The sequence below is a fragment of the Octopus sinensis genome, linkage group LG9 (assembly GCF_006345805.1).
Source record: "Octopus sinensis linkage group LG9, ASM634580v1, whole genome shotgun sequence".
Lineage (NCBI taxonomy): Eukaryota > Metazoa > Mollusca > Cephalopoda > Octopoda > Octopodidae > Octopus > Octopus sinensis.
Window position 1 is genome coordinate 4,532,716 of NC_043005.1, and position 16,305 is coordinate 4,549,020.

The 16,305-nt window shown below is 41.2% G+C and overlaps 2 non-coding genes across 2 annotated transcripts; both read right to left on the reverse strand.

Annotated features, from left to right (window-relative positions):
* Window positions 1-919: 919 nt before the first annotated feature.
* On the reverse strand, window positions 920-991 carry Trnad-guc. The gene has a single exon. It is a non-coding gene; the product is annotated as a tRNA-Asp (tRNA).
* A 6,513-nt stretch (window positions 992-7,504) lies between these two features.
* On the reverse strand, window positions 7,505-7,576 carry Trnad-guc. Its single transcript has one exon. It is a non-coding gene; the product is annotated as a tRNA-Asp (tRNA).
* Between the last annotated feature and the right edge of the window lie 8,729 nt (window positions 7,577-16,305).

Below are 16,305 nucleotides of genomic sequence, written 5' to 3' on the forward strand. Positions count from 1 at the left end.
AACAGAAGTTTATAATAGAAACATTTAATAACTTAGCTTTAAGTATTTACTTATTCGTTTCGTTTACTCATGACTCCAGAACTTGATAAATTTCTTTTCTATAAACTTTTAAATAATATTTTTACTTTTCGAAATGAGTTTTCAGTTTGTAATTACTATTGCACGAAAAATTACAAAAGAAATTTCAAGTAATGTCTTTGAATTACCTATTTATATGCATATATTTATTCGTTTCACTTTTTCCGGATAACCAATACTATTTCTGTACATACCCATATTCGTTATTAATTCTGTTGAAAGCGGATATAACCCATCCTTGGGTTATATTTTTACTCAGAAGGATTTGTGTTATGGATGATTTGATGATTTGAAATCGAAAATTATAATAGTTATGTGATGTGATATAACTGCTCAGCAGCTCATAGACGTGAAGGGTTTAAAGATTCAAGAGAAACATTAATTTCACCGGGCATAGAGGCCCTGCGAAAGTCATGTGGTCTGTCCTTTCTCCAGACCCGGCAAAATATAAAATGAACTAATATCGACTGAGGATCGAACAGGTTCACAAATTAAATTCGCTGTGTCTGTTCATTTTGCTCTCAGCCTGCTAGAAACAGCAGTCAAATCTTTGTATCAGACGCTCTCGCCTTAAAATAGGAAGGACAGACTGGTTTATGTGATCCTGGTTGCACCTCGCTTGGATTTTAAAAATATATATGTAAAATGATTAGGGTCCCAACGACTTTGATCTTTAAAAGCCTGCTCAACAAGGGCTGACAACAAAACTCGTGTGATGATCATGCATTTCTCGGGAGCATTGACTGTAAAATGAAACTATACAGAGGAAAATACACTTCACAAGCTCTTTTAATACATTATAACTACTATAAAATGTTGGTGGGAAAAAAAAAATATGAGCCTCCCCGGCGGGGAATCGAACCCCGGTCTCCCGCGTGACAGGCGGGGATACTTACCACTATACTACCGAGGACCGGCTGTTAGATTGACTTTCATTTTAGAAAGTCATTCTATTACAACTTTCCCATTTGATATCAATTTAGAAATCCCTTTAAATTCAAACATCTTCTCTTCTTTCACTACATAAATATTTTACTAAACATTGTTCGTCATCGTTTTCGATAACATACGAAGGTAACGTTCCGATGTTTTAAAGCCAGCCACGCCCAAACAAGATATCTGCAATCTATAAATGATTATTTGTGCTCTCAAGTTAATAAATTAATCGTTCGACATTCTTAAGTTCAAATCCTTTGGAAGTTGCAATTATTCATGTTTCTGAAACAGTAATCTATCGATCCGTCTTGCACGAGGCTAGAGTTATAAAAACCAAGGGCATAACTACAGTTCAGTGCCCCGCAAATTTGTTTCCTCATACTTTCTGAAAATGTTGTACTTTTTGATGAAATTTTCCTTATATATTTTTTAGAGGGTGTAGACTACAATTATGCAGAGAAAGTGCAGAAAGAATTTCTAAATTTGCTAGCTTTAGCATTTTTCACATTTTTTCCCCCAGATATCTATGTTTGAAACATCGACATAATGTAATCTACATTCTCAAAATATTATTTCTGGAAAATGAATGTCAAAATACATATTTAAAGATAGTTATGAGGAGAGAAGAATGATCTGAAATAGGAAAGAATGGTCTGAAGAGAGAGGAAGAAAGAGCTGAAACGTCAAAAAACCTTAACATAACCTTAATCAACACCTTGAGAGACGTATCACTCATTATTTTATTAAATATGCATGAGGAAACAAAGTGACGCAGGTGGAGGAATGGACCGATCTGTTGTTATGCCGAAAGACTCTGTAGGTCCCATTTAATTTCTCTTGTATTCTTCATTGTGCTGAGACAATTCCATCCTTCGGCAGATGACAATAAGGAAATTGAGAATTTTAACAGATGTAAAAGTCTTTTAATAACATCTTTGTGCAAGTTTTAATGAAATGAGGTAAAGAATTTGCAAAACATTCGATATTTTCTAAGTGTGGTAAAAATGAGCAAAATTTTGTATTTTTGACAAACTTTGAGATTTTATACTTTCAAGAAGCTGTTTTCTTTTCGTTTTATTTCTTTTCTTAAAGAATAGAGAAACTCGTCCTCAGTCTTTTAGTGCCATTTTAAAAATCAACCCTTTTTGTGTGGTTCATAGAAAAATGAGTAAGGAGTCCACCAACATCTCTACAAGAACTGGAGACTGTTTTAGCTGAAGAATGGATAAAAATTCCTTTGGAAACAATTCAAACTTTGTACGAGTCCATACCTCGTAGAATTCAAGCTGTAATTACTGCCGAAGGCGGTCCTCCCCCATATTAAGATAAATTTACTTGAAATTTTAAGGTCTTTCCATTATTTTGTCCAACCCTTGTACACCTAAAGCAATTTTTTTTCAGGGGCCTTTAAAATACTATCGTGGATCCTCGATTTACTATTTCATTGCGTGGGTCCCCGAAAATATTATGTGAACCCTTAGGGGCCATATGGATCCCAGTTGAGAACCCCTGATGTAGAGACTGCCACGTTGGGTCAGTTATTTTCAGGGGCTGCAAAAACTTTTATAGAAGATCAAAGGAAAAAAAAAATTAAGTGATCAATAAAGAAAAAGAATTACAGAATAATAATGGATGGAAGCACTCCGTCGGTTACGACGACGAGGGTTCCCGTTGATCCGATCAACGGAACAGCCTGCTCATGAAATTAACGTGTAAGTGGCTGAGCACTCCACAGACACGTGTACCCTTAACGTAGTTCTCGGGAATATTCAGCGTGACACAGAGAGTGACAAGGCCGGCCCTTTGAAATACAGGTACAACAGAAACAGGAAGTTAAAGTGAGAGAAAGTTGTGGTGAAAGAGTACAGCAGGGATCACCACCATCCCCTGCCGGAGCCTCGTGGAGCTTTAGGTGTTTTCGCTCAATAAACACTCACAACGCCCGGTCTGGGAATCGAAACCGCGATCCTACGACCGCGAGTCCGCTGCTCTAACCACTGGGCCATTGCGCCTCCACAGAATAATAATAGGCTGTGTGGTAAGGAGCTTGCTTCCCAATCACATGATTCTGGGTTCAGTCCCTCTGTGTAGAACCTTGGGCAAGTGTCTTCTACCGTAGCCTCAGACCAAGCAAAACCTTGTGAGTGGATTTCGTTGACAGAAACTGAAAGAAGCTTGTCGTATGTGTGTGTGTGTGTGTGTATACCGTCCAACCCATGCCAGCATAGAAAATGGGTGTTAAATGATGATGATGATGATATATGTGTGTGTGTGTCTGTGTGCCTATGTTTGTGTGCCCACCCCCGCCTGCTTGACAACTGGTGTTGGTGTGTTTGCATCCTCATAACTTAGCAGTTTGGCAAAAGAGATTTGACAGAATAAGTACCGGGCTTAAAATAAGTGCTGGAGTCAATTCATTCACCTAAAAATTCAAGGCGGTGCCCCAGCATGGCCGCAGTCTAATGACTGAAACAAGTAAAAGATAAAAGAGGAGAAAAACAACAAAAAAACTTTCCCTACGTCTCTTTCAGTAAATGACGGTTGACAAGAGATGTAAAGTTTTGACTGAACAATCTCTAATACGGATTACTTTTTATGGACTTTGACATAGCTGTGTATACAGGGTGGTGGAAAAGTGAGTAGGCATTAAAAATTGATAACAAAATCCTCATTCCTTTTACAAATTTATTGAAACAAATGATACATGTTCTTTATTACATGGGAAAATGAAAGTAAATCTTCATATTTCAACGTAAACACCGGTGGCGTCAACCAGTTTCCTGAAACGGCCAGGGATGAGGTGAGCAACCTCCTGAAGGATGTCGTCTGGGATAACATTAAGAGCCTCCTGCATCCTTGTCTCCAAGTCCTCCAGTGTGCAAGGTTTTGTTTTGTACACCTCCTCTTTTGTGTAACCCCACAGGTAGAAATCACACAGAATGAGATCTGGACTTATTAGAGGCCATTCATGAGGTCCGCGTCGTCTCAATAGGTTTTAGCTCCTGCACGTAATGGGGTTTCCACGGACGAAAATTCAATTTTTTTATGCAACACTGTATGTATTATGTGTCTTGTTCGTCCACTTTCACGAATTGCTTGACATGATTTTTGCGGTCTGCTATCAAACATTTCCTGCACTGTTGCCTCATTCTCCACTGATCGGGATGGGGTTGGATGGCCACTTCTTGCATCATTCACAGAGCCCGTGGTCATCAGCTTCGCATGACAACTTTTTATTGTCTCTGGATGTAGTGTTGCACGCTTACCTTTCCATGCATGCCACCATCTCTTAACCAAAACAATGGAAATCCACACTTCATAGCATGCTGCTATCTTAACTGGCTCCTGAACAGTTTTGAAATTGTTTTCGTCATAACTTCAGCGATACTAAGAATTCTATAAGCAATATCTTGTAGAACGACCATGCGAAAAGGAGAGGTGATGAATGAATGACTCTTTTAAACGCCACACGGTCGCCTTACAATGAAAGCCAAAATATGGATAAATGAGTATGAGTGCCAGAAGGAATAAGGAGGCGACACAACCGCAGAATGTTTAAGAGAAAGGTTTTATTTAGATGTTAGCAGAGTGTATGTCCGTGAGGGCGACATAAGTAAATACATATAATAATAATAATAACAACAACAACAACAATAAATGCCCTGATGCAGTACCAGGCAGTGGCTCTCATGGCTTCTGATCTTAACTGATTGGAAGTGTTATCATGTACATTGTTTTGTCTTGGTATAAAAGATGGGCTACAGCAAATATTCTGTTCAATACCACAGATTTGCTTGTCAGTTGTTTGACCATAACCAGTTGAGCATGTCCCTTAGTGGCTGACGATATGTGCATCTCTGATCACGAGCAGAAGTAGTGGGGAAGCATCATAGCCGTGTGTTGAGAGGAATTCTTTGGGGTTTGAATAATTCACCTCTGGAAACATGGGTGTTTCGTTCAACATCCTTAAACAACCCTTATTCAGGGACCTTTTGAGCAAGATGGGCTACTCGACCTGAAGAAAATTCTAACTGGGCCCCACCTGCAAGGTCATGTGCTGTCTATCTTGATATAAGATCATCATGTCGCGCACATAAGGTTGTGATGCATGTGCCTGGTGTACCCTTATCAGACGGGTAGTCATGATGGATATACTGGGCTTTGTATATTTTACCCCAGTGTCACTTTGATGGCATGCACTGCTCTCTCACTCAATAATAATAATAATAGACAGGCCGTCATTCATACAATAATGTGTATGTGTGCTAGCAGTGTATCTGTGTGTTCGCGTCATGCATACAATAAGAACAATAACAGACAGGCCGTCAAGCATACAATAACGTGTATGTGTGTACAAACAAGGGTGTATGCGTGTGAGATAAAATACAGAGCATAGAAACGAGTCTATAACAGGACACTAGAAGTTCGGACACAAGTTGTAGATAAATACCAGTTCGTAGTAATGAACGCAATAGTTGGAGTTCTGGGCAAGAAGTTGAGGTCACAAGGCAGAACCAGTTACTACACGTGTTGTGTAGAGGTAATGGCTTCTATGCTGTGCCGGGTTACTTGGTACAGGAAATCCTCACAGATTGAGCTAGCTGTTAACCGTGGTGAAATATTCACAAACAGCGTGAAGTTAAACCTAGGCGCAGTTACTGTTGGCGTCGTTAAGATGAAGGCGACGGTAGTGGAGACAACGTTAAGATTAAAGGCGACGTTAAGAAGAAGGCGACAATGGTAGAGGTCCTGAATACTGCTGGTGTTGGTGTTGTCGCTGTCTGTCGCTGGGTGCTATGTGGTCAGAGGTTAGTCCTTAGAAGGACTAGAACCAAAGACCCGATAGGGTGAATCGCTGAAGCTTTTATAGAAAATTAGAGGCTCAAACGGAGCATTTAGAAGACTGTGTCACGGGACCTTGTCAGAAGATTGGTTGGGTCGCACATTGGCGCGAAATAAAGCAAGAGACAAACTGCACCAAAACCAACCAATCAGAGTAGTGAACACAACAGGGCCCAAGCAGCCGAAGGTTAACTGTTATCTGCTACGTCCGTATTTGTGTTATATATGTCAGAAAGAGAGAGAGAGAGAGAGAGAGGGGGGAGTATTTCACTAAGGGTCCGCTACAATCTAATGCTTAGTTACATTCCACCCACCCCTACTAAGGCTGTGTAGTTAAGAAATTCCTTTTGCAACCACATGGCTTTGGCTTCAGTCCCACTGTGTGGTTCCATGAGTATACTGCTATAGCTCTTGACTATCCAATGCCTTATGAGTGAATGTAGTAGATGGAAACCGTGTGGAAGCCTATCAGGTGTGTGTGTTTGTTTGTGTCTCCTTGTCTTGACATCACATGATACTTTTAAATGATGTCAATTAGCGACAGAAGCAGTATTCATACGTAGAGCAAATATCTCTCCCCACTTAGCCGTGGCTGTTCTGTTAGAACAAACTATACTGGAGAAGTTACCACGAGAGAATATCTAGTGTTGGCTTTTTGGTGCAAAATACACTCTTGTTTATATCACTAGCAGGAAAGTAAATCCTTACTACTTTTAGCACTTGACCTTGTTTGGTTTCGTCAATGATGGACGCTCAACAGCCAGATGCAGCAGCAATTCCTCTCATCGCCAGCTTTAGATTGACACTGCCAAAACAGTTGTTGGGATCGTAATTAGCCGGTTAGCTTGTTAAAATCTCTAATACATATATTTTTTAACAAGTTATACGGCTAATTGCAACACCAGCCTTGTTCTGGTACTGTCAATCTGTATGTTGCTGGTGGAAGGGTGAATTGTCACTGCTTCTAACAGTCGAGTGTCCATCATTGACAAGACCAAACAAGGTTGAGATCTGGTGGTGCTCTCGGCACTGGAGATGAATCCCTGCAAAAAAAACTGATATGAGTGTTTCTCTTTTGGCAACTACTACAGCATGGTTTGTTCTAATAGAACATCCACGATTAAGTGGAGATAAATAACACTTGTAAATGAGTGTCACTGTCATACAAGCAGTGTCATTCATTTCCAGTCTTCTGTGAAATCATGTCCGACTTTACTTGAACGCAGATGAAGGTTGGCAACAGGAAGGTCACCCAGCCACACTCTGTCTCAACGAATTCCATTTATCATCGAAAAGTAGATATTAAAATGATGATGATATTACACGCGTCTTCGTGTTTATATTTGTGCTCCCAACCACCGCTTAGCAACCGGGGTTGGTTTGTTTATGTCCCAGTAACTTAGCAGTTCGGTAAATAAGGCTCGATGCTATAAGTACCAGGATTTAAAAAACACTACGACCGATTTGTTCGACCAACCCTACACACTCATGCTGTTTTCTCTCAGCAAAAGTCTTCACAGGACCTGGATAGGAACAAGGCTATAGAAGACATTATTCAACATGCTCTGTGAGAGGAATGGAATTTGAAACCTTCCATCATAATTTCTAAGCCACATAATCAAGGCAGAAAAAGAAAAAGTACAAATGTCTCCCCGGCGGGGAATCGAACCCCGGTCTCCCGCGTGACAGGCGGGGATACTTACCACTATACTACCGAGGATGACACATTCAGAGAATTTATACATGTTTATTCGTATGCACGTGTGCGTGTGTATGCCTGAATACTTTTTCGTAGATGAGTCAGTAATAGCAGCCAGATTTTGTTTTATTGGAAAGGAACCGCGTGGTAGATGAAGGACTTCTACGATTCGAAGAAACAAGGAACGGGATAGTTACAGGTGAAAACCATTTCGTCATTCTCTCATCAAGACAGACATAACCCGCGGCAACACAACTTATTATAAACACTGGCCCATGTGTGTGCTTCTATATTTAGATGTGTATATATATCTTTAATGGGGGTGAGATAGCCGAATAGTACCGTATATCTATGTCTAGATGTAAAACTGAAATGAAAATATCATTGTAAGAGAATTAATGAAAAAAGAAAAAAAAACACGTGAGAGGAGAACCAACAGGATTTAAATATCATGTTGTGGAAGATGTATCAGTATTTTATATAATTAATACATTTTGCCTGCTTTTATTGTCATCAAATTAAACAACCGTAAAAACTTCCCTTATATCAACACAGAAACAGAAACATAGTGACACGCCCCGGCTAATGTCGTCATAAAATGAGTTCCTTAATTCAGGCTTCGCTGCCAGCTGATCCTCGGTAGTATAGTGGTAAGTATCCCCGCCTGTCACGCGGGAGACCGGGGTTCGATTCCCCGCCGGGGAGGCTCGTTATTTTTACTTTTTTGATAGTAGTTGCGTTTTGGATTCGAAAACTGATTATTTCAACAAGGCCGGTCAATTGGAGATGCCTTTTTCGAATGCCCAGCACTCGCCTCGATTCTCACGTGAAAGGCGGCCATTCGATTTCCCACTATTTTTTTTTCTACATTGGCTTTGTGAATTCTAGTGCCAGTTATTCGAACCAAGGCCAGCCACGCAATGGTCAAACTAAAGCGTTTGACAGCTGGTCCTCCGTAGTATAGTTGTAAGTATCCTCGGCTGTCACGCGGGAGACCGGGGCTCGATACCCCACAAGGGACACTCGTTACTTTTTTCGATAGTAAAAGGGTGGGAAAAATTTTTTAAAAGAAACTGTAAACAAACCAGCCCGACAAGGTATCGAAACAGGGTCACACATGTTACAAGCTGAGGAAGTGCTGAATATTCAAAGCAAGTATTTATCGCTTCTTGGGTAAGCGGGCAGCAAGACCTAAATTAAAGAACTCATTTTATGAAGGCATTCGTGGTCCGAATATCCAATATTGTGCCAGATGGGGAACCTACAAAAATTAGAAAAAACTAAGCCTCCCCGGCGGGGAATCGAACCCCGGTCTCCCGCGTGACAGGCGGGGATACTTACCACTATACTACCGAGGATGACAATTACTGATTTATTCATACGTATATTTATCTGTATGCACGAGTACGTGTGCGTATGTACGACTGAATATTTCCTCGTAGATGAGTCAGAAATAACAGCCAGATTTTGTTTTATTGGTCAGGAACCGCATGGTAGACGAAGGTCTTCTATATACGCGCACGATTCGAAGAAACAAGGAACGGGATAGTTACAGGTGAAAACCATTTCGTCATTCTCTCATCAAGACAGACATAACCCGCGGCAACACAACTTATTATAAACACTGGCCCATGTGTGTGCTTCTATATTTAGATGTGTATATATATCTTTAATGGGGGTGAGATAGCCGAATAGTACCGTATATCTATGTCTAGATGTAAAACTGAAATGAAAATATCATTGTAAGAGAATTAATGAAAAAAGAAAAAAAAACACGTGAGAGGAGAACCAACAGGATTTAAATATCATGTTGTGGAAGATGTATCAGTATTTTATATAATTAATACATTTTGCCTGCTTTTATTGTCATCAAATTAAACAACCGTAAAAACTTCCCTTATATCAACACAGAAACAGAAACATAGTGACACGCCCCGGCTAATGTCGTCATAAAATGAGTTCCTTAATTCAGGCTTCGCTGCCAGCTGATCCTCGGTAGTATAGTGGTAAGTATCCCCGCCTGTCACGCGGGAGACCGGGGTTCGATTCCCCGCCGGGGAGGCTCGTTATTTTTTCTTTTTTGATAGTAGTTGCGTTTTCGATTCGAAAACTGATTATTTGAACAAGACCGGTCAATTGGAGATGCCTTTTTCGAATGTCCAGCACTCGCCTCGGTTCTCACGTGAAAGAACCGGTTTCGATTCCTTGTCGGGCTGGTTTGTTTCCAGTTTCTTTTTAATTTTTTTTTCAATTCTTTTACTAAAAAAAAAAACGAGCCTCAACGGCGGGGAATCAGACCCCTGTCTCCCGCGGGACAGCCGAGGATACTTACAACTATATTATACTACAACTATACTACTATGGGTAGTGGGTAGCTAATTTCTTCACTACTTCAGTGAGTGACGAACCTGCCTGACATGAGTCCCGGGCTCAACTGGCTCCGGCTGATAGTACCCGGTATGGGCCCCTATCCAGGGTTACGGAAAGGAGACAACCTTAATAGAAATCCGGAGTGGAGCCCCGAAGGCGGTTCAGTGTTCGACTCAACACTGTTCGGGTAGATCCTGCAACCAAGCTGGTACCAAACGTAATGCTCGGCACTCCTTTGGACTTCGTCAGCAAGGTCGAGAGAGGAATCCTGATGATTGGGCTACCCAGGATTTTCTTATTTCTAACCCAAGGCCTGCGCAAAACTGGAGAGGACACTTCAGTGCTGCTGTAAAAAGTGGCAGAAAAAACACGGGAGGTAGCAGTCACGAGTGATAAGTCCATTCAGCTTGGCGTAAGATATGGGCGCTACGGATTACCTCTGACGGTGGGAGTGACCCCCGTGTCCCATTGGTTAGCTACTGCCAACCTCAAGCTGGATAGCCCCCGGTTAATAAGGTGCTGACCCGCCACAAGTCGCCTGCTTCATTGGGTGCTTGGAGCTAAGAGTTTGACTTGAAAAGCGGCCTGCAACCTCTGCACCAGGCAAACAACTAAAAGACAAGAAACCACCAGTCCTGCGGTTGGCAAGCTGGAATGTCAGGACCATGTGCCCTGGCATATCTGATGACCTACTCAGGGTTGAAAACACAAGAAAGATGGCCATCATTGACCGTGAACTAAAGAGGCTTAACATAGACATTGCTGGACTGTAGGAGACGAGACTCCCCTCAAACGACAAACTCAAAGAACAGGATTTCACCTTCTTTTGGCAGGGAAGAGATCCAGAATAACCTCGTCAGCATGGTGTTGGCTTTGCAGTGAGAAACTCATTATTCTCCTCAAAAGAACCACAATCAGGAGGCACTGAGCATATCCTCTCACTATGCTTCTCGACCTCTTCTGGTTCAGTACATCTACTGAGCATCTATGCTCCCACTCTCTACAGCTCAGAGGAGACCAAGGCCCAGTTCTACAAAGATCTCAACTGTGTCATTAGAAATATACCAACCAATGAAAACATCTACCTTCTGGGAGATTTTAACGCTCGCGTGGGATCTGACCATGATTCGTGGCCCATTTATGTAGGACATTTTGGTATTGGCAACATGAATGACAATGGTCAGAGATTACTTGAATTTTGCATCACCAATACATTCTTTGCCAACAATCCATCCCACAAGGCATCTTGGAGACATCCAAGATCTCACCACTGGCATCAGCTGGATCTCATCATTACATGAAGATCCTTTCTGAATTTTGTTCAACTGACCCGTAATAACCACAGCGCGGATTGTGACACAGATCATATCTCTTATTATAAAAGGCAGATTTTATCTGCCTCCCTTTGTATCTTATAGAAATCTACAATATAGGATTTCTTCAATTACAATTTACCTAGCATTTTTAAGAGTAGAATGCATCGGGTCGTGCCAGGTCCAGTTTTTAAAATTTCAACCCCAATTAAGCAAAATTTTGAGAAAACTCACATTGTGGTGTATGAGTCAAATGCTTTTCTTAGTGTGGCCTACACCACACGCACACGCACACACACAGTGTGCAACGAATAAAGTGAAAGTAATTCACTTTTTGTAGTGAGTGACTCTTTCACTCTGCCACTTCCTCTTTACATGCATAGACACGCAAATATATAAATAAAATTGTAAGCTAACGTGTGTGTGTGTGTGTGTGCGTGTGTGTGAGTGTGTGGCTGTGTGTGTGTGCGTGTGTGTGTGTGTGTGAGGGTGCGTGTGTGTGTGTGTGCGTTTGCGTGAGTGTGTGACAGGAAAGGTTTTTAGGACGAATATAAGACCTATATCCAAGTAGCAGAAAGATCGCCCAAAAGTGTATATAGATATTTAAATGTATTTATATATTCATCTATACACAGATGTATGTATAATGTGTGTGTATATATTTCCATAGAGGTAACCTTTCACTCCATACAAAGTTTTTTAGGACGAATATAAGATCTAAAGTATATACAAGTAGCAGAAAGATCGCCCAAAAGTGTATATAGATCTTTAAATGTATTTATATATTCATCTATACACAGATGTATGTATAATGTGTGTGTATATATTTCCATACACGTAACCATTCACTCCGCACAAAGTTTTTTAGGACGAAAATAAGATCTAAAGTTATCTCTAAGTAGCACAAAGATCGCCCAAAAAGTGTATATAGATATATAAATGTATTTATATATTCATCTATGCACACATGTATGTATAACGTGTGTGTATATATTTCCATAGAGGTAACCATTCACTCCATACAAAGTTTTTTAGGACGAAAATAAGATCTAAAGTTATCTCTAAGAAACAGAAAGATATCCCAAAAGTGTATATAGATATTTAAATGTATTTATATATTCATCTATACACACATGTATGTATAATGTGCGTGTATATATTTCCATAGAGGTAACCATTCAATCCATACAAAGTTTTTTAGGACGAAAATATTTATATATAAAAGAAAGGTTGTGTGTCTGTCTACTCCGATTTAGATTCCTAACTACTCCCACATTTTGCGATGCAGCTTAACCAAAACCGAGTATCTTATAGTCGTGATTCATATCGAGCCCTTCTGGGTATTAGCGCGCATCTACGATGAGTCTATGATTTTACAAATAATTTACCATCATTTTTTTTCATTTTAATGCATATTTTTTTAATAAAGGGAAGTAACTCTCAAACTTCACACCAATATGCGTGCTCATATGCGACGTAATATCACATCAGCAGCATTTCCTCACACCCTCCTTGCACTTGGCGAAGGCAAAATACCAGGTGATGAAAATGGTAATATTGCCATCGATTCCATTTGTACCATTGTTAAGACGCCTTCTGATCTCAGAGATGCAGTGTTCCCAGATCTACAAGCTAATTATCAGAATATGGATTGTCTAAGCACTGTTGGAAAGCACTGTTGCTCGCGTTATCCTGTCCAGGCTACAACTGCTTGCTTCTCGAATTTATGCAGAATCGCAATGTGGTTTTAGAAGAAGCAGATCAACTATTGACATGATATTCTCCATACGCCAACTTCAGGAGAAGTCCAGAGAGCAGAAAATGCCATTATATATGGCCTTCATTGATCTGACAAAGGCCTTTGACTTGGTAAGTAGAAAAGGCCTCTTCACCCGGCTCCAAAAAATTGGCTGTCTACCAAAGCAGCTGAGGATCATCAAATCTTTCCATGATGATATGCAAGGCACCATACAGCACAATGGTTCAACATCAGCCGCCTTCCAAATAAAAAACGGAGTAAAGCAAGAGTGTGTCCTTCCTCCTACATTATTTGGCATTTTCTTCTCGCTGCTGCTGTCACATGCCTTTGAGACATCAGGTGATGGAGTGTTTCTGCAAAGTAGAAGTGACGGGAAACTGTTCAATCTCTCGCGTCTGCGTACCAACACCAAAATCAGAAGCGTCCTGATCAAGGAGATGCTATTTGCTGATGATGCCGCTCTGGTATCACACACAGAAGAAGTCCTGCAAAGGCTCATCAACTGTTTTGAGCAAGCATGTAGCGACTTTGGCTTAGTTATCAGCCTCAAGAAGACCAACATCATGGGTCAGGCTACATCGGACATCCCAAACATACATATTGGAGACCACAGACTACAGGAGGTGGAGAAGTTTACCTATCTTGGCTCTACCATCACCTATAACCTATCCCTTGATGCCGAGCTCAATATACGCATTGGCAAGGCAGCTGCTGTGATGGCTAAACTCTCCAAACGGGCATGGGACAACAATAAGCTGACCAAGACCACAAAAATGATTTACCAGGCATGTGTACTTAGCACTCTACTGTATGGAAGTGAGACTTGGACGCCATACACACGCCAAGAGCGTCGCCTAAATATCTTTCACCTGCGCAACCTCCGGAAAATCCTTCGCATCAAATGGCAGAATCATGTCCCCAACAAAGATGTCCTCAAGCAAGCATGAATACCAAGTATGTTTGCACTCCTCACACAAAGACGTATGAGATGGCTTGGACATGTTAGCCGTATGGAAGATGGTAGAATCCCAAAGGACTTACTCTACGGAAAGCTTGCTGGGGGCACTAGGTCTGTGGGAAGACTGTTCTTACGATACAAGGATGTTTGCAAAAGGAACATGAAGGCCTGCAACATCAATATTACCAACTGGGAAGCAGTTGCCAGCAACCGTGGAGATTGGCGACGTACCGTAAAAGAGGGAACACAAAGGAGTGACAGAGAGAGAGAGAGAGAGAGAGGGAGAGAGAGGGAGAGGGAGAGAGAGAGAGAGAGAGAGAGAGGAGGAATGGAAAGACAAGAAAAGACGTCAACAAGAAAGTATGCCCTTACAACCAGCCAGGCAAAGTCTTCGCTACATTTGCGGTACCTGCCAGAGGGAGTGTTTGTCCAGAATAGGACTACACAGCCACAGCAGGTGATGTATTAGGACATGAAATGTAAAAGCCGGACTAGATTATTTTATGCGCAACTCCATTGTCCCCCGAGACAAAAAAGGATATCAACAACTACGGATGACCAGCGGACAGAGAGACCTAAATTAAGGAACTCAATTTATGAAGGCCCTTGTGCCTATTCGAATGATGGCTATTCAAGAGTCATGTATAGCTTCCTGCGTGACTCCGTACAGGCGTGGTCCGAATATCCAATACAGTTCCTGATGGGGAACCAACAAAAATTAGAAAAACCAAGCCTCCCCGGCGGGGAATCGAACCCCGGTCTCCCGCGTGACAGGCGGGGATACTTACCACTATACTACCGAGGATGACAATTACTGATTTATTCATACGTATATTTATCTGTATACACGTGTACGTGTGCGTATGTACGACTGAATATTTCCTCGTAGGAGAATCAGAAATAATAGCCAGATTTTGTTTTATTGGAAAGGAACCGCGTGGTAGATGAAGGACTTCTACGATTCGAAGAAACAAGGAACGGGATAGTTACAGGTGAAAACCATTTCGTCATTCTCTCATCAAGACAGACATAACCCGCGGCAACACAACTTATTATAAACACTGGCCCATGTGTGTGCTTCTATATTTAGATGTGTATATATATCTTTAATGGGGGTGAGATAGCCGAATAGTACCGTATATCTATGTCTAGATGTAAAACTGAAATGAAAATATCATTGTAAGAGAATTAATGAAAAAAAAAAAAAAAACACGTGAGAGGAGAACCAACAGGATTTAAATATCATGTTGTGGAAGATGTATCAGTATTTTATATAATTAATACATTTTGCCTGCTTTTATTGTCATCAAATTAAACAACCGTAAAAACTTCCCTTATATCAACACAGAAACAGAAACATAGTGACACGCCCCGGCTAATGTCGTCATAAAATGAGTTCCTTAATTCAGGCTTCGCTGCCAGCTGATCCTCGGTAGTATAGTGGTAAGTATCCCCGCCTGTCACGCGGGAGACCGGGGTTCGATTCCCCGCCGGGGAGGCTCGTTATTTTTTCTTTTTTGATAGTAGTTGCGTTTTGGATTCGAAAACTGATTATTTCAACAAGGCCGGTCAATTGGAGATGCCTTTTTCGAATGCCCAGCACTCGCCTCGATTCTCAAGTGAAAGGCGGGCCATTCGGTTTCCCACTGATGAACACTTTTCATATCTAAAAAAAAATATTTGTTTCTTTATTGCCCACAGGAGGCTAAACATAGAGGGGACAAAACAAGGACTGACAAAGGGTTTAAGTCGGTTACTTCGACCCCAAAGCGTAACTGGGACTTAATTTATCGAGCGCGAAAGGATGAAAGGTAAAGTCGACCTCGGCTACCCAAAGCGTAACTGGGACTTATTCAATCGACCCCGAAAGGTTCTCGGTGGAATTTGAACTCAGAACGAAATGGCAGACGAAATACCTATTTCTTTACTACCTACAATGGGCTAAACACAGAGAGGGCAAACAAGGACAGACAGATGGTTAATTTGATTACATCGACCGCAGTGCATAACTGATACTTATTTAATCGACCCCGAAAGGATGAAAGGCAAAGTCGTCCTCCGCAGAATTTGAACTCAGAACGTAGCGGCAGACAAAATACACGTTTCTGCCAGCTCGCCGCCTATTTTTTTTTTTAAATATTAGCGTTGTGGATTCAAGTGCCAGTTATTCAAACCAGGCCATCCACGCAATTACCCAGGAAGCGATAAATACTTGCTTTGAATACTCAACACTTCCTCAGCTTGTAACGTGGGTGAGCCGGTTTCGATACCTTGCCGGGCTGGTTTGTTTTCAGTTTCGTTTTGATTTTTTTTTGTTTTCCATTCTTTTAATGGCATTAATGCCTATTCA